Consider the following 24,532-nt stretch of genomic DNA (forward strand, 5'->3'; position numbering starts at 1 on the left):
AGGAGCCTAGGTAGTGGACGTATTGGTGATAAAGTGGCTGAGAAGTCTCCTTTATACATTCCCCCACTTTTTATTGATCCAGATGGTTCTCTTCAAGTCTCAGCAGGGGCGAGGGAACTTTATTCTTGTGGGCCCTTATTGGCCAGAGATGTCATGGTTTCCTCTTCTGAACCCTGGCTCTTCTACCTCATTGGGTACTGCTCAAGTGTGTCTCTCTCAGAACGTCGTCCCTGACCTTCTTGCTCCAACTCACTCTATCGCTTTGGAGGTTGAGAAGTCTGGACTGCTAGCAAAGGGTCTTTCCTCTTCCTTAGTGGAGTTAATTCAGCACTCCAGCAGGCCTTCTACTTCGAAGTCTTACTCAAAGAACTGGAAGTCTTTTGAGACGTGATGTTCTGCTCATGATCTTTTGGCACCTACCTGTAGTTTGTCTGCTATTTTGCATTTTCTTCTGAATGGGTTTCACTTGAATCTCTTTCCACTCTGAAAGCTCATTGCTTTGCGATAAAGGTTTTTAGGGACTTTTCTGTACCTTCGAAGATGTTACAATCTTTGGTGTCTAGACTGTTCTGATCTTTTGTCAATTGTAAGACCAGTTGAAAAATCCCTTTTCTCCAACTCAGAATCTTCCTACTCTTTTATAGGCTTTGCAATTTTATCTCTTTGAGGATCTGGATACTGTAGACATAAAGATTGTTTCCTATAAAGTTATTTTCCTATTTCCTATCACCTTGCTGAGAACAATTGGGGAGCTGGGAGCCTTAAAATGCTGTCCTCTCTTCATTTGATACTTTGGAAGATGGGGTAACTTTAAGGCCTAGCCTTACCTTTGCTGCAAAGGTTAAGTCTATTTTTGATAGATCTTAGGAAATAATTCTTCCTTCTTTCATTCCCTCTCCTTCCTCTCCGGAGGAACATTTGCTGAATACACTTGATGTTTAAAGAGCTCTTTTCATTTATGTCACCAGGCCTCTGCAGTTCAGGAAAACCGACTCCTTGTTTGTGACTTTTGGACAGCCTGGAAAAGACAAGAAGGTGACTTTTATGACTCTGAGTAGGTGGATTAAGTTGTCAATTTTTCTGGCTTTGCAAGGCTTTTTAGAATATCTTCCAGTTCAGGGATGGTCTACGAGAGGAATGGCCACCTCCTGGGTTGAATTCCAGTGAGTAACAATCTAGGAAATTCCTAGGGTGGCTACTTGGTCCTCAGAGCATACATTTGTCAAGCATTATGGCGTAATAATTTTTCTGTTTTGCATTTGAGTACCAATGTTTTGAACTCTGCATTCCCCTTAGTCCATCTTGTCTTTGTCACAAACATTACATCCTGCCCACCTTCCCATCAGTCCTTTGGCAAGGGCTTGGCACCCAGGTTGGGTGCATGGGGCTAGCATTTAAGGATCTTCCTGTTCTTTCTTCCTGTTGGAAGGTGACATCACCTTACTTTGTAATGACTGTCACAAGGATGCAATGGACTAAGGCTAATGAAGATTACCAATAAGTAACCAACGCATCACCACTCTTTCTGAATGTGCATGGCTCATTCCGCAGGACTTCTTCTTTGTATAATTCCTGGATTTTCAGAAGCCCTTTGATGGCAGCACCCCCACACTGAAAATTGTTTCAGCACCACTGTACAAGGGTCAGTTGTCAAGCTCATCTGCGGCGTAAATTTGCATTGAAGTAGTCTAACTCCCCAGGCCTTGTCTTTTGCTCAATTTGCCTTTGTGAGTTTTCTCTCAATCACTGTCGACTTCCTTTGATCTTTCTTTCTTCTTTCACTTCACCTTCGCCTTCAGTGTATCTTTCGGCCCTCTTAAGAGACACACCCCCTTGTAGCCACTTCTATACTTCTGTCACCTAATTATTTTCCTATCCTTTCCCCTGTAACGTTGCCGATCCTAGCTATAGCATCACTATCCAGAATCTGTTTACCTGAGTTATGTTCCTCTTATCCCCACGCATCGAATAATCAGCTCTTGGTCTCCCTCCACCTCTCACGAGACATAGTCTGAGGCAGCGTCTCCATCTTGGAGAGACAATCCCTTGCACTTGTGTTGTTCTACTGGCGCTGCCGGCTTGAGCTTTGGTCAGCAGTGGCAAAAGAAGGACTAATGGAAAGTGAACGTATACTGGAGCAACAGAGTGTATGGATTTATAAGAGCTTGATTAAATGAGAAAAAAAGAGTTTAGTTGAGAGAAAAATGCAGCCTGGCCCATACGGGGATCGAACCCGCGACCTTGGCGTAACTAGCACCACGCTCTAACCAACTGAGCTAACCGGCCATGAGTACTAAAGATATCCTTTTTCCTTGTAATGCAGATAGATAGAAGAGTTGGTCTCACTATCGCAATTCCTTCATACTTTTCTCCTTCCGCCCCCTGTCTGGATTACAATAACAAGAGCTGTGGAGTGCTGCACGCAAGCCTCAGTGCCTCTTCTTTCACTCAATCTCACTGTGTGCTGTGATATCTTTGTAACATCGCTTGTTGCCGGAAAAAAAGGAACGGATAGATAGTATTTTTATTCTTTTACAACAAAACCCAAAATGCATCGGCTTGCTTGCTCATTAAGTTTACAAGGCCAGCTGCTTTTGAGATATTATAATTATAGTGGTTATTCGGCGTTGGAGGTAAGAGAGTTTTTTTTAGGTCTGGCCGTTCCTTCTGCTTCAAATTACTTGAGCTCATGTCAACAAAGTAACAACAAAACATAGCCAACGGTTCGTTGCTCAAGCCTTCCCTACTGCGCCTTCCCATGTCTCTCCTGCCGACCACAGTGCAGGAAATCTGAGTTTGCATTTGCGCGAAGAGACGTACAACACAAGAAGGCGCGCTTTCGTGCACCGGGCACCACCCGGCCTGTGCATTCCTCACTGTCGTGAGATCAGTTTACTCAGCAGAGGATGACGCTGCAATTGGTTAGTAGGGCAGGCCTGACCAGAATAGTATATTTGGGGTCATGTATTTGATTGCATTTTTAAAACAGTAACAGAACTTAACTGCAATGTTTAAATAGGTCTAGACATATTTAAACAGTGTCAATTTAATAGAAGAATTGTGGACAATTCAGAGGGGAGGCACCAATGTTTTTTTTCCCATTGGGTGGATGCGGCATTAAAGAGTTTGAAGACCACTGGTCTAAGTGGACACTAATACACCTGGATGCTCCTGAATTCCTCGCAACAGATGCCAGCAAACCTGGCTGGAGAGCTACTGTGTTGGACTGATCCTGTCGATTCAAGTGGTCTTTCCTAGAGAGTCGGAGGTCATGGAAATAGATGGAGTTGATGGTAATCTTCAGGGCTTTGAAGTTTTCCCATCATCATCTGTCTCAAAAAAATGTGCTAGTAAAGACAGAGAATAAGGTAGCTGTCTTTTACATTAACCAACAGTGAAGCATGCATTCAAAATCCCTCAATGCAATAGCAGAACAATTGGGTTATTGGGCAGAGATCAACCTGTTGCACACGTCGGCAGTACACATCAAGGGCACCGACAATGTGATGGCAGACAGCTGGAGGTTTCCAAATTTGCTGGAGTTGACGTTATCCAGGTCGTTGTTTTGAGAGATATGCCGAGAGTTTGTGAAACCCTTTCTGGATCTCTTTTCAAACAAGGACAATGCTCATCTTTGTCGATTCTGATCCAGGCTTCCGGAACAAGGAGCCTAGGTAGTGGACGTATTGGTGATAAAGTGGCTGAGAAGTCTCCTTTATACATTCCCCCACTTTTTATTGATCCAGATGGTTCTCTTCAAGTCTCAGCAGGGGCGAGGGAACTTTATTCTTGTGGGCCCTTATTGGCCAGAGATGTCATGGTTTCCTCTTCTGAACCCTGGCTCTTCTACCTCATTGGGTACTGCTCAAGTGTGTCTCTCTCAGAACGTCGTCCCTGACCTTCTTGCTCCAACTCACTCTATCGCTTTGGAGGTTGAGAAGTCTGGACTGCTAGCAAAGGGTCTTTCCTCTTCCTTAGTGGAGTTAATTCAGCACTCCAGCAGGCCTTCTACTTCGAAGTCTTACTCAAAGAACTGGAAGTCTTTTGAGACGTGATGTTCTGCTCATGATCTTTTGGCACCTACCTGTAGTTTGTCTGCTATTTTGCATTTTCTTCTGAATGGGTTTCACTTGAATCTCTTTCCACTCTGAAAGCTCATTGCTTTGCGAAAAAAGTTTTTTAGGGACTTTTCTGTACCTTCGAAGATGTTACAATCTTTGGTGTCTAGACTGTTCTGATCTTTTGTCAATTGTAAGACCAGTTGAAAAATCCCTTTTCTCCAACTCAGAATCTTCCTACTCTTTTATAGGCTTTGCAATTTTATCTCTTTGAGGATCTGGATACTGTAGACATAAAGATTGTTTCCTAGAAAGTTATTTTCCTATTTACTATCACCTTGCTGAGAACAATTGGGGAGCTGGGAGCCTTAAAATGCTGTCCTCTCTTCATTTGATACTTTGGAAGATGGGGTAACTTTAAGGCCTAGCCTTACCTTTGCTGCAAAGGTTAAGTCTATTTTTGATAGATCTTAGGAAATAATTTTATTACAAGCACGGAGGCTCCTATTATGCTATCTTCTCTTGCTTTATTTTGAAATAGCAGCCAAGATAAACTACAAGTCCCAGCAGCCCAGCTGGGAAAAACTACAAAATATGTCATACAGTAAGTAACCAATCAGCATTGTAGGTAAGTATAAACATATTGGCTGAGAGCAACAAGTCCTCTTTTCTTGCTGCTCGCAGTCAAGATAAGTACTATCTTTCTACTCTGTGTTCATATGCTTTTATTGTGCTTGTTTAATACTTTCTTCTTATATACTGTTGATATATATGTTATTGTGTGCCTTTTTTTCCTTATCGGTTTATTTTTCATGTCCTTGGTTCAGAGAAACGCCGTTTTCTTTGTTTGTTAGCTTTTGCCTATCGCGCCCCAACGTTCTAAAGTGAACGCCTGGGGCACGCGCTGTGCTCGGCTGCGTCTTTCCTTTCAGACGCAGCCGAGCACAGCTTCTGACAGCGAGTCAGAACAGCTGACTCTCCTTTTTCCCTGACTTCGCGGCTTGCTGTCACGCTTTATTTAGCGCGACCGCTCTGAAACAACAACATTCTTCCACCTAATTTATCTTTAGATGGCAGGGCACGCTTCAATTAGCGCAACCATTTTCGGGGTTCTGGAGCCCCTAAAACAGACAGTAAACCGTTTTTTCTTGTTTTTCTCGTTTATTTAGCATTGTAGTTAATTTTTTATTCAATTTAATTTAATTTAATTGACATACAGTCTTTTATATTAGTTAATTCCATTGGAATTACTTAAACCCTTCCTTTATCATGGAACATTATTCTGAAGATGACGACGCTCAACAATTTAAAGAGGATTTGGATTCCTTTATTCAGGACTCAGTCCAGAAAGCGGTTTCCTCCTCTATTTCGGATTTTTCTAAAACATTTGAAGCTTCTATCAAACGTTTAATATCCTCGGCTACCCCTACCAAAAGGAAAAGAAAGGCTGATAAGGCAGATGTTAACCCTGACTCTCCGTCAAAAAACGTCCCTAATTTACCGTCTACCTCCACTATTTCCTTTCCCATACAGGTCACTAATTTGGGAGATACAGATGAGGATATGGGCGATTCTGAATCTGACAACGACACGGATAAGGATGATCCAGACACAATGATCTGGTCAGGGCCTGTGGAGAAGAGGCGTAAAACTTCTCTTAATGAATTGGGAGAGTCTTCTAAAGCTAAACCAAAAAGTTCCTTACTGGATTTTGCAGGTCAACCGATGTTTGACCCGTCCCTTATCCGTCATCCCAATTCCACTGAATGGACTCCCTGTGACCATGTTTCTGATTATGTTCTCAAAAATCTTCGTCAACCCTTAGACAAATTGGTACGCAATAGACTCAAATCCGAATGCCCTAGACCTTCCCTTCCCAACAACATTACTAATACTCCTGTCATTGATCCGAATATGATAATGTTCTTCACAAAATTTGGAAAAGACCACAAGAAAGGTGTTGACAGGGCATGGACCAACTGCCAGGACAGGTTGCTTGACCTCTCGGGCCCGCTCACCAGGATTCTAGATTTGGCAGAAGAAGCCAGAATGGAAGGAAAGAAAGTTGACCCAGTCATCCTTTCTAATTGGGCCCAACGGGCGATTTGTCTTCTCGGCAATACAAATGCCTCAATGGCGCAAGAAAGACGCAAAAGTTTGCTTCTAAAAATCGATCCCAAACTTAATACTCTCGCCGCCAAGGAGACGGGTCCAGAAGCCAACGGTTTGCTCTCTGGAGATTCTTTTATCAAAGAGCTCAGTAAATATGTGAAAACTTTTACCTCTATGGACAAGGCGCAGTCTTCTATGCAAAAGATTTTTCATTCCCGTGTTTTTGGGAGAGCCGGCAAAGGCAGGAGCCGCTTTGCCGGCCGATACACCCAGAGAGGTGCGGTCAACAAGACCAGAGGCTCCACTTCCTACCAACAAGAGTACAAACCACAGTTCTACCCTCAAAGGTATCGTTCCTTTAGACGAGGCTTCAGATCCAGAGGTTCGCAGAATTCAGGTAAGCGCTCCTCTTTGTGGTCCATTGTTGGTGGGAGGCCGGACGGCACTATTCATAACAAACTGGCAGTCTTTAACAGCAGATCCATGGGTCCTTCAGACAGTCACAGGCTATCATATAGAACTCTACTCTCCTCCTTTACAACATCATCCTCCAAAACCTCTACATTTTTCCAAACAACAAGACACTCTTCTTTCTCAAGAATCCATTCTCTAAGTCTCAAGCATGCGATAGAGCCATGTTCCCCTCATCCTTCAGGCTTCACCAGTACCCTTTTTTTGGTCCAAAAAAAGAACAAAAAATTTCGTCCGGTTATAAACCTCAAGTTTTTCAACAAATTTGTGGTTTATCACCATTTCAAGATGGAGACTATTCTCCATCTTCGAGATTCGTTATTAACAAACGATTGGATGGTTCGTTTAGACTTACAAGATGCTTACCTCTCCATTCCAGTTCATCATTCCTTCAGGAAATTTCTACAATTTCAGTGGAAGGACCAATTTTACCGCTTTACGTGTCTTCCTTTTGGCCTCTCTTCTGCTCCTTGGTGCTTCACCAAGGTATTAAAGCCAGTGATAACTCACCTAAGAGCACAAGGGGTTCGGATTATTGTTTACTTAGACGACTTTTTAATTCTTCACCAAGACAGATCTCTACTCACACAACAATTAGATATGTTGGTGTCCCTCCTTCAAAACTTAGGTTTTCTGATAAACAAGGACAAATCCAACCTCATTCCATCCCATCACATGGAATTTTGGGGTTTTCTCATAGACTCTACCAAGGCTACACTTCATCTTCCGGCTCAAAAGATTTCCCACATAAAGAAGGAAATACTTTCGGTTCTCCACAAATCTCAGCTTACAATCAAAGGTCTTGCCCGCATAATCGGCCTTTTAGCATCATCTATTCAAGCCATATTTCCAGGTCCCCTTCACTATCGAGCGCTGCAGCGCCTAAAAATCCGCCATCTCCGCGAAGGTTTCACATACGAGGACCTAATCCGGCTAGATCACGAATCCCGGACCGAACTCCAATGGTGGCTCGACCACCTAGACGCATGGAATGGCCGGGCAATATTCTCTACAGCTCCAGATCTTGTCTTAGAATCCGACGCAAGTCGGACTGGTTGGGGCGCGAGATGTGCTCAGTTCTCGACTGGAGGTTTATGGTCAAAAGAGGAGTCATCTCTGCATATAAACTGTTTAGAGATTCTTGCAGGTTCCTTTGCGATCCAAACCTTTGCCAAAGACAGGGCAAGTTGTTCTATTCTCCTCCGGATGGACAACCTTTCAGCAGTTCGATATATAAACCACCTTGGAGGTACTCGGTCAAAACCCCTCGCCTAACTAGCAAAAAGTCTTTGGGAATTTTGCCTTCAGAACCAGATTTCCCTACGAGCAGAATACCTTCCGGGAAACATGAATACGATCGCAGATTGGTGTTCCAGATACCTTCAGGACTCCAGCGATTGGCGTCTTCACCCTTCCATCTTCAACAAGCTTTCTTCCAGATTCGGTCCCTTCTCCGTCGACCTTTTTGCCTTGCGTTTAAACTCTCAACTCCCTCACTTCTACAGTTGGCTGCCAGATCCTTTGGCTTTGGCCACCAATGCTTTTCAACAGGACTGGTCCAATCAAACCAATTATGCGTTTCCTCCCTTCATAATGATTCCCAGAGTTTTGGCACAAGCCCGTCGTCAAGTCACCAAAGTTCTTTTGGTTACCCCCCTCTGGCAGGGTCAGCCTTGGTTTCCCTCAGCTCTCGAACTACTTGTAGATTTCCCGGTTCTTCTTCCAATTTTTTCCTCTCTTTTGATCAATCCACAGGGACAACCTCACGATTTGATACTCAATCACACTCTTCAGCTAGTCGCATGGATGGTTTCGGGTCTGCCTGGAGAACCCCAGGAATTTCGCAGGAAGCTGCAAGCTTCATACGTCAAGCCTGGGCTCCCGGCACTACCAAAGCTTACAAGTCAGCCTGGTCAATCTGGAATAATTGGTGTCTGGTCAGGGGTGCCGATCCCGTTTCAGCAGATGTAGTCCTGGTTGTTAACTTTTTAGCTTCCCTGGCAGCCCAGGGCAAGGCGTATAGAACAATCAACATGTACAGATCCGCCATTTCCGCGGAACATGACCGAGTCAATAATAAACCGATTGGCGAGCATCCTCTAATTTGTCAACTTTTGAAAGGGATACGCTTTACCAAACCCCCTTTACCGAAATACAATTCCATGTGGGATGTTAATCTTATCTTACAATTCCTTTTATCACTTCCCTCTAATTCCATTTTGTCGCTAAAGTTTCTTTCTGCTAAACTAACTATTCTCCTCTGTCTAGTATCTCTCAAACGTATTTCTGATGTTAGAGCCTTAGATGTAACCTCTGTACAGTATACTCCTCAAGGTGTTTTCTTTCAGGTTAGACGAAGAACAAAAACTAATTTAATGTCTGTTTTTTATCCTTATTTCCCGGATCAGCCTAATTTATGTGTAGGAACATGTTTGAAAGAATATATTTCAAGAACTAGAGATTTGAGAAGGTCCTCCAAAACTCAACTCCTTATCTCATTCAAATCCCCTCATAATCCTGTCACCTCCACTACTTTAGCTCGCTGGGTCAAATGGCTGATGGACCTAGCCGGGATTAACATATCCCTTTTTGGGGCCCATTCCACCAGAGGAGCTATGGCTTCCAAGGCCTATTGGGCAGGATTGAGTTTGGGCGACATTCTCAAATCAGCTGATTGGTCAAATGTCTCAACCTTTAGAACCTTTTATTGTAAGCCTGTTTCCCATGTAGCTAACGCTGTTATTTCTATGCTTTGAACTAGCATAATAGGAGCCTCCGTGCTTGTAATAAAATGGAGATTTTCTTAGCTTTAGTGAAGGAAAGTCTTGATTTTATTAAAACACGGAGGCGAGTATTATCCCACCGCTATTGTTCTTCTGTTTAAACCCTCCCTATATTCTCAGCAGGTACAGCTACCGCAAATAACCAAACATCCTAAGGCGCTTTCTCCTACCCATCAGCATACCTCGATGGACTTACCTGCCTTGACACATGAGAGAACTCTACTTCAAGATCTTCTCATTCCGGATCTGGATCAAAAGACTATTCATATAATATATCGTTTTGAAGCTTTGTTTTCAATTCTATTGGCATGTGCTATTTTATTCCTGATTGTTCCTTTATTCAAAATGGCTTAACTGCTCTCCAAGAAAAGAGGACTTGTTGCTCTCAGCCAATATGTTTATACTTACCTACGATGCTGATTGGTTACTTACTGTATGACATATTTTGTAGTTTTTCCCAGCTGGGCTGCTGGGACTTGTAGTTTATCTTGGCTGCTTTTTCAAAATAAAGCAAGAGAAGATAGCATAATACTCGCCTCTGTGTTTTAATAAAATCAAGACTTTCCTTCACTAAAGCTAAGAAAATCTCCATTCTTCCTTCTTTCATTCCCTCTCCTTCCTCTCCGGAGGAACATTTTCTGAATACACTTGATGTTTAAAGAGCTCTTTTCATTTATGTCACCAGGCCTCTGCAGTTCAGGAAAACCGACTCCTTGTTTGTGACTTTTGGACAGCCTGGAAAAGACAAGAAGGTGACTTTTATGACTCTGAGTAGGTGGATTAAGTTGTCAATTTTTCTGGCTTTGCAAGGCTTTTTAGAATATCTTCCAGTTCAGGGATGGTCTACGAGAGGAATGGCCACCTCCTGGGTTGAATTCCAGTGAGTAACAATCTAGGAAATTCCTAGGGTGGCTACTTGGTCCTCAGAGCATACATTTGTCAAGCATTATGGCTTAATAATTTTTCTGTTTTGCATTTGAGTACCAATGTTTTGAACTCTGCATTACCCTTAGTCCATCTTGTCTTTGTCACAAACATTACATCCTGCCCACCTTCCCATCAGTCCTTTGGCAAGGGCTTGGCACCCAGGTTGGGTGCATGGGGCTAGCATTTAAGGATCCTCCTGTTCTTTCTTCCTGTTGGAAGGTGACATCACCTTACTTTGTAATGACTGTCACAAGGACGCAATGGACTAAGGCTAATGAAGATTACCAATAAGTAACCAACGCATCACCACTCTTTCTGAATGTGCGTGGCTCATTCCGCAGGACTAGTTCTTTGTATAATTCCTGGATTTTCAGAAGCCCTTTGATGGCAGCACCCCCACACTGAAAATTGTTTCAGCACCACTGTACAAGGGTCAGTTGTCATGCTCATCTGCGGCGTAAATTTGCATTGAAGTAGTCTAACTCCCCAGGCCTTGTCTTTTGCTCAATTTGCCTTTGTGAGTTTTCTCTCAATCACTGTCGACTTCCTTTGATCTTTCTTTCTTCTTTCACTTCACCTTCGCCTTCAGTGTATCTTTCGGCCCTCTTAAGAGACACACCCCCTTGTAGCCACTTCTATACTTCTGTCACCTAATTATTTTCCTATCCTTTCCCCTGTAACGTTGCTGATCCTAGCTATAGCATCACTATCCAGAATCTGTTCACCTGAGTTATGTTCCTCTTATCCCCACACATCTAATAATCAGCTCTTGGTCTCCCTCCACCTCTCACGAGACATAGTCTGAGGCAGTGTTTCCATCTTGGAGAGACAATCCCTTGCACTTGTGTTGTTCTACTGGCGCTGCCGGCTTGAGCTTTGGTCAGCAGTGGCAAAAGAAGGACTAATGGAAAGTGAACGTATACTGGAGCAACAGAGTGTATGGATTTATAAGAGCTTGATTAAATGAGAAAAAAAGAGTTTAGTTGAGAGAAAAATGCAACCTGGCCCATACGGGGATCGAACCCGCGACCTTGGCGTAACTAGCACCACGCTCTAACCAACTGAGCTAACCGGCCATGAGTACTAAAGATATCCTTTTTCCTTGTAATGCAGATAGATAGAAGAGTTGGTCTCACTATCGCAATTCCTTCATACTTTTCTCCTTCCGTCCCCTGTCTGGATTACAATAACAAGAGCTGTGGAGTGCTGCACGCCAGCCTCAGTGCCTCTTCTTTCACTCAATCTCACTGTGTGCTGTGATATCTTTGTAACATCGCTTGTTGCCGGAAAAAAAGGAAAGGATAGATAGTATTTTTATTCTTTTACAACAAAACCCAAAATGCATCGGCTTGCTTGCTCATTAAGTTTACAAGGCCAGCTGCTTTTGAGATATTATAATTATAGTGGTTATTCGGCGTTGGAGGTAAGAGAGTTTTTTTTAGGTCTGGCCGTTCCTTCTGCTTCAAATTACTTGAGCTCATGTCAACAAAGTAACAACAAAACATAGCCAACGGTTCGTTGCTCAAGCCTTCCCTACTGCGCCTTCCCATGTCTCTCCTGCCGACCACAGTGCAGGAAATCTGAGTTTGCATTTGCGCGAAGAGACGTACAACACAAGAAGGCGCGCTTTCGTGCACCGGGCACCACCCGGCCTGTGCATTCCTCACTGTCGTGAGATCAGTTTACTCAGCAGAGCATGACGCTGCAATTGGTTAGTAGGGCAGGCCTGACCAGAATAGTATATTTGGGGTCATGTATTTGATTGCATTTTTAAAACAGTAACAGAACTTAACTGCAATGTTTAAATAGGTCTAGACATATTTAAACAGTGTCAATTTAATAGAAGAATTGTGGACAATTCAGAGGGGAGGCACCAATGTTTTTTTTTCCCATTGGGTGGATGCGGCATTAAAGAGTTTGAAGACCACTGGTCTAAGTGGACACTAATACACCTGGATGCTCCTGAATTCCTCGCAACAGATGCCAGCAAACCTGGCTGGAGAGCTACTGTGTTGGACTGATCCTGTCGATTCAAGTGGTCTTTCCTAGAGAGTCGGAGGTCATGGAAATAGATGGAGTTGATGGTAATCTTCAAGGCTTTGAAGTTTTCCCATCATCATCTGTCTCAAAAAAATGTGCTAGTAAAGACAGAGAATAAGGTAGCTGTCTTTTACATTAACCAACAGTGAAGCATGCATTCAAAATCCCTCAATGCAATAGCAGAACAATTGGGTTATTGGGCAGAGATCAACCTGTTGCACACGTCGGCAATACACATCAAGGGCACCGACAATGTGATGGCAGACAGCTGGAGGTTTCCAAATTTGCTGGAGTTGACGTTATCCAGGTCGTTGTTTTGAGAGATATGCCGAGAGTTTGTGAAACCCTTTCTGGATCTCTTTTCAAACAAGGACAATGCTCATCTTTGTCGATTCTGATCCAGGCTTCCGGAACAAGGAGCCTAGGTAGTGGACGTATTGGTGATAAAGTGGCTGAGAAGTCTCCTTTATACATTCCCCCACTTTTTATTGATCCAGATGGTTCTCTTCAAGTCTCAGCAGGGGGGAGGGAACTTTATTCTTGTGGGCCCTTATTGGCCAGAGATGTCATGGTTTCCTCTTCTGAACCCCTGGCTCTTCTACCTCCTTGGGTACTGCTCAAGTGTGTCTCTCTCAGAACGTCGTCCCTGACCTTCTTGCTCCAACTCACTCTATCGCTTTGGAGGTTGAGAAGTCTGGACTGCTAGCAAAGGGTCTTTCCTCTTCCTTAGTGGAGTTAATTCAGCACTCCAGCAGGCCTTCTACTTCGAAGTCTTACTCAAAGAACTGGAAGTCTTTAGAGACGTGATGTTCTGCTCATGATCTTTTGGCCCCTACCTGTAGTTTGTCTGCTATTTTGCATTTTCTTCTGAATGGGTTTCACTTGAATCTCTTTCCACTCTGAAAGCTCATTGCTTTGCGATAAAGGTTTTTAGGGACTTTTCTATACCTTCGTCGATGTTACAGTCTTTGGTGTCTAGACTGTTTTGATCTTTTGTCAATTGTAAGACCAGTTGAAAAATCCCTTTCTCCAACTCAGAATCTTCCTACTCTTTTATAGGCTTTGCAATTTTATCTCTTTGAGGATCTGGATACTGTAGACATAAAGATTGTTTCCTATAAAGTTATTTTCCTATTTCCTATCACCTTGCTGAGAACAATTGGGGAGCTGGGAGCCTTAAAATGCTGTCCTCTCTTCATTTGATACTTTGGAAGATGGGGTAACTTTAAGGCCTAGCCTTACCTTTGCTGCAAAGGTTAAGTCTATTTTTGATAGATCTTAGGAAATAATTCTTCCTTCTTTCATTCCCTCTCCTTCCTCTCTGGAGGAACATTTTCTGAATACACTTGATGTTTAAAGAGCTCTTTTCATTTATGTCACCAGGCCTCTGCAGTTCAGGAAAACCGACTCCTTGTTTGTGACTTTTGGACAGCCTGGAAAAGACAAGAAGGTGACTTTTATGACTCTGAGTAGGTGGATTAAGTTGTCAATTTTTCTGGCTTTGCAAGGCTTTTTAGAATATCTTCCAGTTCAGGGATGGTCTACGAGAGGAATGGCCACCTCCTGGGTTGAATTCCAGTGAGTAACAATCTAGGAAATTCCTAGGGTGGCTACTTTGTCCTCAGATCATACATTTGTCAAGCATTATGGCTTAATCATTTTTCTGTTTTGCATTTGAGTACCAATGTTTTGAACTCTGCATTACCCTTAGTCCATCTTGTCTTTGTCACAAACATTACATCCTGCCCACCTTCCCATCAGTCCTTTGGCAAGGGCTTGGCACCCAGGTTGGGTGCATGGGGCTAGTATTTAAGGATCCTCCTGTTCTTTCTTCCTGTTGGAAGGTGACATCACCTTACTTTGTAATGACTGTCACAAGGACGCAATGGACTAAGGCTAATGAAGATTACCAATAAGTAACCAACGCATCACCATTCTTTCTGAATGTGCGTGGCTCATTCCGCAGGACTTGTTCTTTGTATGATTCCTGGATTTTCAGAAGCCCTTTGATGGCAGCACCCCCACACTGAAAATTGTTTCAGCACCACTGTACAAGGGTCAGTTGTCATGCTCATCTGCGGCGTAAATTTGCATTGAAGTAGTCTAACTCCCCAGGCCTTGTCTTTTGCTCAATTTGCCTTTGTCAGATTTCTCTCAATCACTGTCGACTTCCTTTGATCTTTCTTTCTTCTTTTACTTCACCTTCGCCTTCAGTGTATCTTTCGGCCCTCTTAAGAGACACACCCCCTTGTAGCCACTTCTATACTTCTGTCACCTAATTATTTTCCTATCCTTTCCCCTGTAACGTTGCCGATCCTAGCTATAGCATCACTATCCAGAATCTGTTCACCTGAGTTATGTTCCTCTTATCCCCACGCATCTAATAATCAGCTCTTGGTCTCCCTCCACCTCTCACGAGACATAGTCTGAGGCAGTGTCTCCATCTTGGAGAGAAAATCCCTTGCACTTGTGTTGTTCTACTGGCGTTGCCGGCTTGAGCTTTGGTCAGCAGTGGCAAAAGAAGGACTAATGGAAAGTGAACGTATACTGGAGCAACAGAGTGTATGGATTTATAAGAGCTTAATTAAATGAGAAAAAAAGAGTTTAGTTGAGAGAAAAAATGCAAACGGGCACGTACGGGGATCGAACCCACGATCTTGGCGTTATTAGCACCATGCTCTAACCAAGTGGGCTAACCCACCATGAGTATTACAGATATTCTTTTGCCATGAAATGCAGATAGATATAAGAGTCGGTCTCACTATCGCAATTCCTTCATACTTTTCTCCTTCCGCCCCCTGTCTGGATTACAATAACAAGAGCTGTGGAGTGCTGCACGCCAGCCTCAGTGCCTCTTCTTTCACTCAATCTCACCGTGTGCTGTGATATCTTTGTAACATCGCTTGTTGCCGGAAAAAAAGGAAAGGATGGATAGTATTTTTATTCTTTTACAACAAAACCCAAAATGCATCGGCTTGCTTGGTCATTAAGTTTACAAGGCCAGCTGCTTTTGAGATATTATAATTATAGCGGTTATTCGGCGTTGGAGGTAAGAGAGTTTTTTTTAGGTCTGGCCGTTCCTTCTGCTTCAAATTACTTGAGCTCATGTCAACAAAGTAACAACAAAACATAGCCAACGGTTCGTTGCTCAAGCCTTCCCCACTGCGCCTTCCCATGTCTCTATCGCCGACCACAGTGCAGGAAATCTGAGTTTGCATTTGCGCGAAGAGACGTACAACACAAGAAGGCGCGCTTTCGTGCGCCGGGCACCACCCGGCCTGTGCATTTCTCACTGTCGTGAGATCAGTTTACTCAGCAGAGCATGACGCTGCAATTGGTTAGTAGGCCAGGCCTGACCAGAATAGTATATTTGGGGTCATGTATTTGATTGCATTTTTAAAACAGTAACAGAACTTAACTGCAATGTTTAAATAGGTCTAGACATATTTAAACAGTGTCAATTTAATAGAAGAATTGTGGACAATTCAGAGGGGAGGCACCAATGTTTTTTTTTCCCATTGGGTGGATGCGGCATTAAAGAGTTTGAAGACCACTGGTCTAAGTGGACACTAATACACCTGGATGCTCCTGAATTCCTCGCAACAGATGCCAGCAAACCTGGCTGGAGAGCTACTGTGTTGGACTGATCCTGTCGATTCAAGTGGTCTTTCCTAGAGAGTCGCTGGTCATGGAAATAGATGGAGTTGATGGTAATCTTCAGGGCTTTGAAGTTTTCCCATCATCATCTGTCTCAAAAAAATGTGCTAGTAAAGACAGAGAATAAGGTAGCTGTCTTTTACATTAACCAACAGTGAAGCATGCATTCAAAATCCCTCAATGCAATAGCAGAACAATTGGGTTATTGGGCAGAGATCAACCTGTTGCACACGTCGGCAGTACACATCAAGGGCACCGACAATGTGATGGCAGACAGCTGGAGGTTTCCAAATTTGCTGGAGTTGACGTTATCCAGGTCGTTGTTTTGAGAGATATGCCGAGAGTTTGTGAAACCCTTTCTGGATCTCTTTTCAAACAAGGACAATGCTCATCTTTGTCGATTCTGATCCAGGCTTCCGGAACAAGGAGCCTAGGTAGTGGACGTATTGGTGATAAAGTGGCTGAGAAGTCTCCTTTATACATTCCCCCACTTTTTATTGATCCAGATGGTTCTCTTCAAGTCTCAGCAGGGGGGAGGGAACTTTATTCTTGTGGGCCCTTATTGGCCAGAGATGTCATGGTTTCCTCTTCTGAACCCTGGCTCTTCTACCTCACTGGGTACTGCTCAAGTGTGTCTCTCTCAGAACGTCGTCCCTGACCTTCTTGCTCCAACTCACTCTATCGCTTTGGAGGTTGAGAAGTCTGGACTGCTAGCAAAGAGTCTTTCCTCTTCCTTAATGGAGTTAATTCAGCACTCCAGCAGGCCTTCTACTTCGAAGTCTTACTCAAAGAACTGGAAGTCTTTTGAGACGTGATGTTCTGCTCATGATCTTTTGGCACCTACCTGTAGTTTGTCTGCTATTTTGCATTTTCTTCTGAATGGGTTTCACTTGAATCTCTTTCCACTCTGAAAGCTCATTGCTTTGCGATAAAGGTTTTTAGGGACTTTTCTATACCTTCGTCGATGTTACAGTCTTTGGTGTCTAGACTGTTCTGATCTTTTGTCAATTGTAAGACCAGTTGAAAAATCCCTTTCTCCAACTCAGAATCTTCCTACTCTTTTATAGGCTTTGCAATTTTATCTCTTTGAGGATCTGGATACTGTAGACATAAAGATTGTTTCCTATAAAGTTATTTTCCTATTTCCTATCACCTTGCTGAGAACAATTGGGGAGCTGGGAGCCTTTAAATGCTGTCCTCTCTTCATTTGATACTTTGGAAGATGGGGTAACTTTAAGGCCTAGCCTTACCTTTGCTGCAAAGGTTAAGTCTATTTTTGATAGATCTTAGGAAATAATTCTTCCTTCTTTCATTCCCTCTCCTTCCTCTCTGGAGGAACATTTTCTGAATACACTTGATGTTTAAAGAGCTCTTTTCATTTATGTCACCAGGCCTCTGCAGTTCAGGAAAACCGACTCCTTGTTTGTGACTTTTGGACAGCCTGGAAAAGACAAGAAGGTGACTTTTATGACTCTGAGTAGGTGGATTAAGTTGTCAATTTTTCTGGCTTTGCAAGGCTTTTTAGAATATTTTCCAGTTCAGGGATGGCCTACGAGAGGAATGGCCACCTCCTGGGTTGAATTCCAGTGAGTAACAATCTAGGAAATTCCTAGGGTGGCTACTTTGTCCTCAGATCATACATTTGTCAAGCATTATGGCTTAATAATTTTTCTGTTTTGCATTTGAGTACCAATGTTTTGAACTCTGCATTACCCTTAGTCCATCTTGTCTTTGTCACAAACATTACATCCTGCCCACCTTCCCATCAGTCCTTTGGCAAGGGCTTGGCACCCAGGTTGGGTGCATGGGGCTAGTATTTAAGGATCCTCCTGTTCTTTCTTCCTGTTGGAAGGTGACATCACCTTACTTTGTAATGACTGTCACAAGGACGCAATGGACTAAGGCTAATGAAGATTACCAATAAGTAACCAACGCATCACCATTCTTTTTGAATGTGCGTGGCTCATTCCGCAGGACTTGTTCTTTGTATGATTCCTGGATTTTCAGAAGCCCTTTGATGGCAGCACCCCCACACTGAAAATTATTTCAGCACCACTGTACAAGGGTCAGTTGTCATGCTCATCTGCGGCGTAAATTTGCATTGAAGTAGTCTAACTCCCCAGGCCTTGTCTTTTGCTCAATTTGCCTTTCTGAGTTTTCTCTCAATCACTGTCGACTTCCTTTGATCTTTCTTTCTTCTTTTACTTCACCTTCGCCTTCGGTGTATCTTTCGGCCCTCTTAAGAGACACACCCCCTTGTAGCCACTTCTATACTTCTGTCACCTAATTATTTTCCTATCCTTTCCCCTGTAACGTTGCCGATCCTAGCTATAGCATCACTATCCAGAATCTGTTCACCTGAGTTATGTTCCTCTTATCCCCACGCATCTAATAATCAGCTCTTGGTCTCCCTCCACCTCTCACGAGACATAGTCTGAGGCAGTGTCTCCATCTTGGAGAGACAATCCCTTGCACTTGTGTTGTTCTACTGGCGCTGCCGGCTTGAGCTTTGGTCAGCAGTGGCAAAAGAAGGACTAATGGAAAGTGAACGTATACTGGAGCAACAGAGTGTATGGATTTATAAGAGCTTGATTAAATGAGAAAAAAAGAGTTTAGTTGAGAGAAAAAATGCAAACTGGCCCGTACGGGGATCGAACCCACGATCTTGGCGTTATTGGCACCATGCTCTAACCAACTGGGCTAACCCACCATGTGTACTTCAGATATTCTTTTTCCATGAAATGCAGATAGATATAAGAGTCGGTCTCACTATCGCAATTCCTTCATACTTTTCTCCTTCCGCCCCCTGTCTGGATTACAATAACAAGAGCTGTGGAGTGCTGCACGCCAGCCTCAGTGCCTCTTCTTTCACTCAATCTCACTGTGTGCTGTGATATCTTTGTAACATCGCTTGTTGCCGGAAAAAAAGGAAAGGATGGATAGTATTTTTATTCTTTTACAACAAAACCCAAAATGCATCGGCTTGCTTGGTCATTAAGTTTACAAGGCCAGCTGCTTTTGAGATATTATAATTATAGCGGTTATTCGGCGTTGGAGGTAAGAGAGTTTTTTTTAGGTCTGGCCGTTCCTTCTGCTTCAAATTACTTGAGCTCATGTCAACAAAGTAACAACAAAACATAGCCAACGGTTCGTTGCTCAAGCCTTCCCTACTGCGCCTTCCCATGTCTCTCCTGCCGACCACAGTGCAGGAAATCTGAGTTTGCATTTGCGCGAAGAGACGTACAACACAAGAAGGCGCGCTTTCGTGCGCCAGGCACCACCCGGCGTATGCATTCCTCACTGTCGTGAGATCAGTTTACTCAGCAGAGCATGACGCTGCAATTGGTTAGTAGGGCAGGCCTGACCAGAATAGTATATTTGGGGTCATGTATTTGATTGCATTTTTAAAACAGTAACAGAACTTAACTGCAATGTTTAAATAGGTCTAGACATATTTAAACAGTGTCAACTTAATAGAAGAATTGTGGACAATTCAGAGGGGAGGCACCAATGTTTTTTTTTCCCATTGGGTGGATGCGGCATTAAAGAGTTTGAAGACCACTGGTCTAAGTGGACACTAATACACCTGGATGCTCCTGAATTCCTCGCAACAGATGCCAGCAAACCTGGCTGGAGAGCTACTGTGTTGGACTGATCCTGTCGATTCAAGTGGTCTTTCCTAGAGAGACGGTGGTCATGGAAATAGATGGAGTTGATGGTAATCTTCAGGGCTTTGAAGTTTTCCCATCATCATCTGTCTCAAAAAAATGTGCTAGTAAAGACAGAGAATAAGGTAGCTGTCTTTTACATTAACCAACAGTGAAGCATGCATTCAAAATCCCTCAATGCAATAGCAGAACAATTGGGTTATTGGGCAGAGATCAACCTGTTGCACACGTCGGCAGTAAACATCAAGGGCACCGACAATGTGATGGCAGACAGCTGGAGGTTTCCAAATTTGCTGGAGTTGACGTTATCCAGGTCGTTGTTTTGAGAGATATGCCGAGAGTTTGTGAAACCCTTTCTGGATCTCTTTTCAAACAAGGACAATGCTCATCTTTGTCGATTCTGATCCAGGCTTCCGGAACAAGGAGCCTAGGTAGTGGACGTATTGGTGATAAAGTGGCTGAGAAGTCTCCTTTATACATTCCCCCACTTTTTATTGATCCAGATGGTTCTCTTCAAGTCTCAGCAGGGGGGAGGGAACTTTATTCTTGTGGGCCCTTATTGGCCAGAGATGTCATGGTTTCCTCTTCTGAACCCCTGGCTCTTCTACCTCCTTGGGTACTGCTCAAGTGTGTCTCTCTCAGAACGTCGTCCCTGACCTTCTTGCTCCAACTCACTCTATCGCTTTGGAGGTTGAGAAGTCTGGACTGCTAGCAAAGGGTCTTTCCTCTTCCTTAGTGGAGTTAATTCAGCACTCCAGCAGGCCTTCTACTTCGAAGTCTTACTCAAAGAACTGGAAGTCTTTAGAGACGTGATGTTCTGCTCATGATCTTTTGGCCCCTACCTGTAGTTTGTCTGCTATTTTGCATTTTCTTCTGAATGGGTTTCACTTGAATCTCTTTCCACTCTGAAAGCTCATTGCTTTGCGATAAAGGTTTTTAGGGACTTTTCTATACCTTCGTCGATGTTACAGTCTTTGGTGTCTAGACTGTTTTGATCTTTTGTCAATTGTAAGACCAGTTGAAAAATCCCTTTCTCCAACTCAGAATCTTCCTACTCTTTTATAGGCTTTGCAATTTTATCTCTTTGAGGATCTGGATACTGTAGACATAAAGATTGTTTCCTATAAAGTTATTTTCCTATTTCCTATCACCTTCCTGAGAACAATTGGGGAGCTGGGAGCCTTAAAATGCTGTCCTCTCTTCATTTGATACTTTGGAAGATGGGGTAACTTTAAGGCCTAGCCTTACCTTTGCTGCAAAGGTTAAGTCTATTTTTGATAGATCTTAGGAAATAATTCTTCCTTCTTTCATTCCCTCTCCTTCCTCTCTGGAGGAACATTTTCTGAATACACTTGATGTTTAAAGAGCTCTTTTCATTTATGTCACCAGGCCTCTGCAGTTCAGGAAAACCGACTCCTTGTTTGTGACTTTTGGACAGCCTGGAAAAGACAAGAAGGTGACTTTTATGACTCTGAGTAGGTGGATTAAGTTGTCAATTTTTCTGGCTTTGCAAGGCTTTTTAGAATATCTTCCAGTTCAGGGATGGTCTACGAGAGGAATGGCCACCTCCTGGGTTGAATTCCAGTGAGTAACAATCTAGGAAATTCCTAGGGTGGCTACTTTGTCCTCAGATCATACATTTGTCAAGCATTATGGCTTAATAATTTTTCTGTTTTGCAATTGAGTACCAATGTTTTGAACTCTGCATTACCCTTAGTCCATCTTGTCTTTGTCACAAACATTACATCCTGCCCACCTTCCCATCAGTCCTTTGGCAAGGGCTTGGCACCCAGGTTGGGTGCATGGGGCTAGTATTTAAGGATCCTCCTGTTCTTTCTTCCTGTTGGAAGGTGACATCACCTTACTTTGTAATGACTGTCACAAGGACGCAATGGACTAAGGCTAATGAAGATTACCAATAAGTAACCAACGCATCACCATTCTTTCTGAATGTGCGTGGCTCATTCCGCAGGACTTGTTCTTTGTATGATTCCTGGATTTTCAGAAGCCCTTTGATGGCAGCACCCCCACACTGAAAATTGTTTCAGCACCACTGTACAAGGGTCAGTTGTCATGCTCATCTGCGGCGTAAATTTGCATTGAAGTAGTCTAACTCCCCAGGCCTTGTCTTTTGCTCAATTTGCCTTTGTCAGTTTTCTCTCAATCACTGTCGACTTCCTTTGATCTTTCTTTCTTCTTTTACTTCACCTTCGCCTTCAGTGTATCTTTCGGCCCTCTTAAGAGACACACCCCCTTGTAGCCACTTCTATACTTCTGTCACCTAATTATTTTCCTATCCTTTCCCCTGTAACGTTGCCGATCCTAGCTATAGCATCACTATCCAGAATCTGTTCACCTGAGTTATGTTCCTCTTATCCCCACGCATCTAATAATCAGCTCTTGGTCTCCCTCCACCTCTCACGAGACATAGTCTGAGGCAGTGTCTCCATCTTGGAGAGACAATCCCTTGCACTTGTGTTGTTCTACTGGGGTTGCCGGCTTGAGCTTTGGTCAGCAGTGGCAAAAGAAGGACTAATGGAAAGTGAACGTATACTGGAGCAACAGAGTGTATGGATTTATAAGAGCTTAATTAAATGAGAAAAAAAGAGTTTAGTTGAGAGAAAAAATGCAAACGGGCACGTACGGGGATCGAACCCACGATCTTGGCGTTATTAGCACCATGCTCTAACCAACTGGGCTAACCCACCATGAGTTCTACAGATATTCTTTTGCCATGAAATGCAGATAGATATGAGAGTCGGTCTCACTATCGCAATTCCTTCATACTTTTCTCCTTCCGCCCCCTGTCTGGATTACAATAACAAGAGCTGTGGAGTGCTGCACGCCAGCCTCAGTGCCTCTTCTTTCACTCAATCTCACCGTGTGCTGTGATATCTTTGTAACATCGCTTGTTGCCGGAAAAAAAGGAAAGGATGGATAGTATTTTTATTCTTTTACAACAAAACCCAAAATGCATCGGCTTGCTTGGTCATCAAGTTTACAAGGCCAGCTGCTTTTGAGATATTATAATTATAGTGGTTATTCGGCGTTGGAGGTAAGAGAGTTTTTTTTAGGTCTGGCCGTTCCTTCTGCTTCAAATTACTTGAGCTCATGTCAACAAAGTAACAACAAAACATAGCCAACGGTTCGTTGCTCAAGCCTTCCCCACTGCGCCTTCCCATGTCTCTATCGCCGACCACAGTGCAGGAAATCTGAGTTTGCATTTGCGCGAAGAGACGTACAACACAAGAAGGCGCGCTTTCGTGCGCCGGGCACCACCCGGCCTGTGCATTTCTCACTGTCGTGAGATCAGTTTACTCAGCAGAGCATGACGCTGCAATTGGTTAGTAGGCCAGGCCTGACCAGAATAGTATATTTGGGGTCATGTATTTGATTGCATTTTTAAAACAGTAACAGAACTTAACTGCAATGTTTAAATAGGTCTAGACATATTTAAACAGTGTCAATTTAATAGAAGAATTGTGGACAATTCAGAGGGGAGGCACCAATGTTTTTTTTTCCCATTGGGTGGATGCGGCATTAAAGAGTTTGAAGACCACTGGTCTAAGTGGACACTAATACACCTGGATGCTCCTGAATTCCTCGCAACAGATGCCAGCAAACCTGGCTGGAGAGCTACTGTGTTGGACTGATCCTGTCGATTCAAGTGGTCTTTCCTAGAGAGTCGCTGGTCATGGAAATAGATGGAGTTGATGGTAATCTTCAGGGCTTTGAAGTTTTCCCATCATCATCTGTCTCAAAAAAATGTGCTAGTAAAGACAGAGAATAAGGTAGCTGTCTTTTACATTAACCAACAGTGAAGCATGCATTCAAAATCCCTCAATGCAATAGCAGAACAATTGGGTTATTGGGCAGAGATCAACCTGTTGCACACGTCGGCAGTACACATCAAGGGCACCGACAATGTGATGGCAGACAGCTGGAGGTTTCCAAATTTGCTGGAGTTGACGTTATCCAGGTCGTTGTTTTGAGAGATATGCCGAGAGTTTGTGAAACCCTTTCTGGATCTCTTTTCAAACAAGGACAATGCTCATCTTTGTCGATTCTGATCCAGGCTTCCGGAACAAGGAGCCTAGGTAGTGGACGTATTGGTGATAAAGTGGCTGAGAAGTCTCCTTTATACATTCCCCCACTTTTTATTGATCCAGATGGTTCTCTTCAAGTCTCAGCAGGGGCGAGGGAACTTTATTCTTGTGGGCCCTTATTGGCCAGAGATGTCATGGTTTCCTCTTCTGAACCCTGGCTCTTCTACCTCACTGGGTACTGCTCAAGTGTGTCTCTCTCAGAACGTCGTCCCTGACCTTCTTGCTCCAACTCACTCTATCGCTTTGGAGGTTGAGAAGTCTGGACTGCTAGCAAAGGGTCTTTCCTCTTCCTTAGTGGAGTTAATTCAGCACTCCAGCAGGCCTTCTACTTCGAAGTCTTACTCAAAGAACTGGAAGTCTTTTGAGACGTGATGTTCTGCTCATGATCTTTTGGCACCTACCTGTAGTTTGTCTGCTATTTTGCATTTTCTTCTGAATGGGTTTCACTTGAATCTCTTTCCACTCTGAAAGCTCATTGCTTTGCGATAAAGGTTTTTAGGGACTTTTCTATACCTTCGTCGATGTTACAGTCTTTGGTGTCTAGACTGTTCTGATCTTTTGTCAATGGTAAGACCAGTTGAAAAATCCCTTTCTCCAACTCAGAATCTTCCTACTCTTTTATAGGCTTTGCAATTTTATCTCTTTGAGGATCTGGATACTGTAGACATAAAGATTGTTTCCTATAAAGTTATTTTCCTATTTCCTATCAC

General features: G+C 43.3%; 2 non-coding genes across 2 annotated transcripts; both read right to left on the bottom strand.

Moving 5' to 3' along the window:
• Window positions 1–2,212: 2,212 nt before the first annotated feature.
• TRNAT-AGU (transfer RNA threonine (anticodon AGU)) lies at window positions 2,213–2,286 on the bottom strand. The gene has a single exon. It is a non-coding gene; the product is annotated as a tRNA-Thr (tRNA).
• A 9,067-nt stretch (window positions 2,287–11,353) lies between these two features.
• TRNAT-AGU (transfer RNA threonine (anticodon AGU)) lies at window positions 11,354–11,427 on the bottom strand. The gene has a single exon. It is a non-coding gene; the product is annotated as a tRNA-Thr (tRNA).
• Between the last annotated feature and the right edge of the window lie 13,105 nt (window positions 11,428–24,532).

This window comes from Pleurodeles waltl, chromosome 12 (genome assembly GCF_031143425.1).
Source record: "Pleurodeles waltl isolate 20211129_DDA chromosome 12, aPleWal1.hap1.20221129, whole genome shotgun sequence".
NCBI lineage: Eukaryota > Metazoa > Chordata > Amphibia > Caudata > Salamandridae > Pleurodeles > Pleurodeles waltl.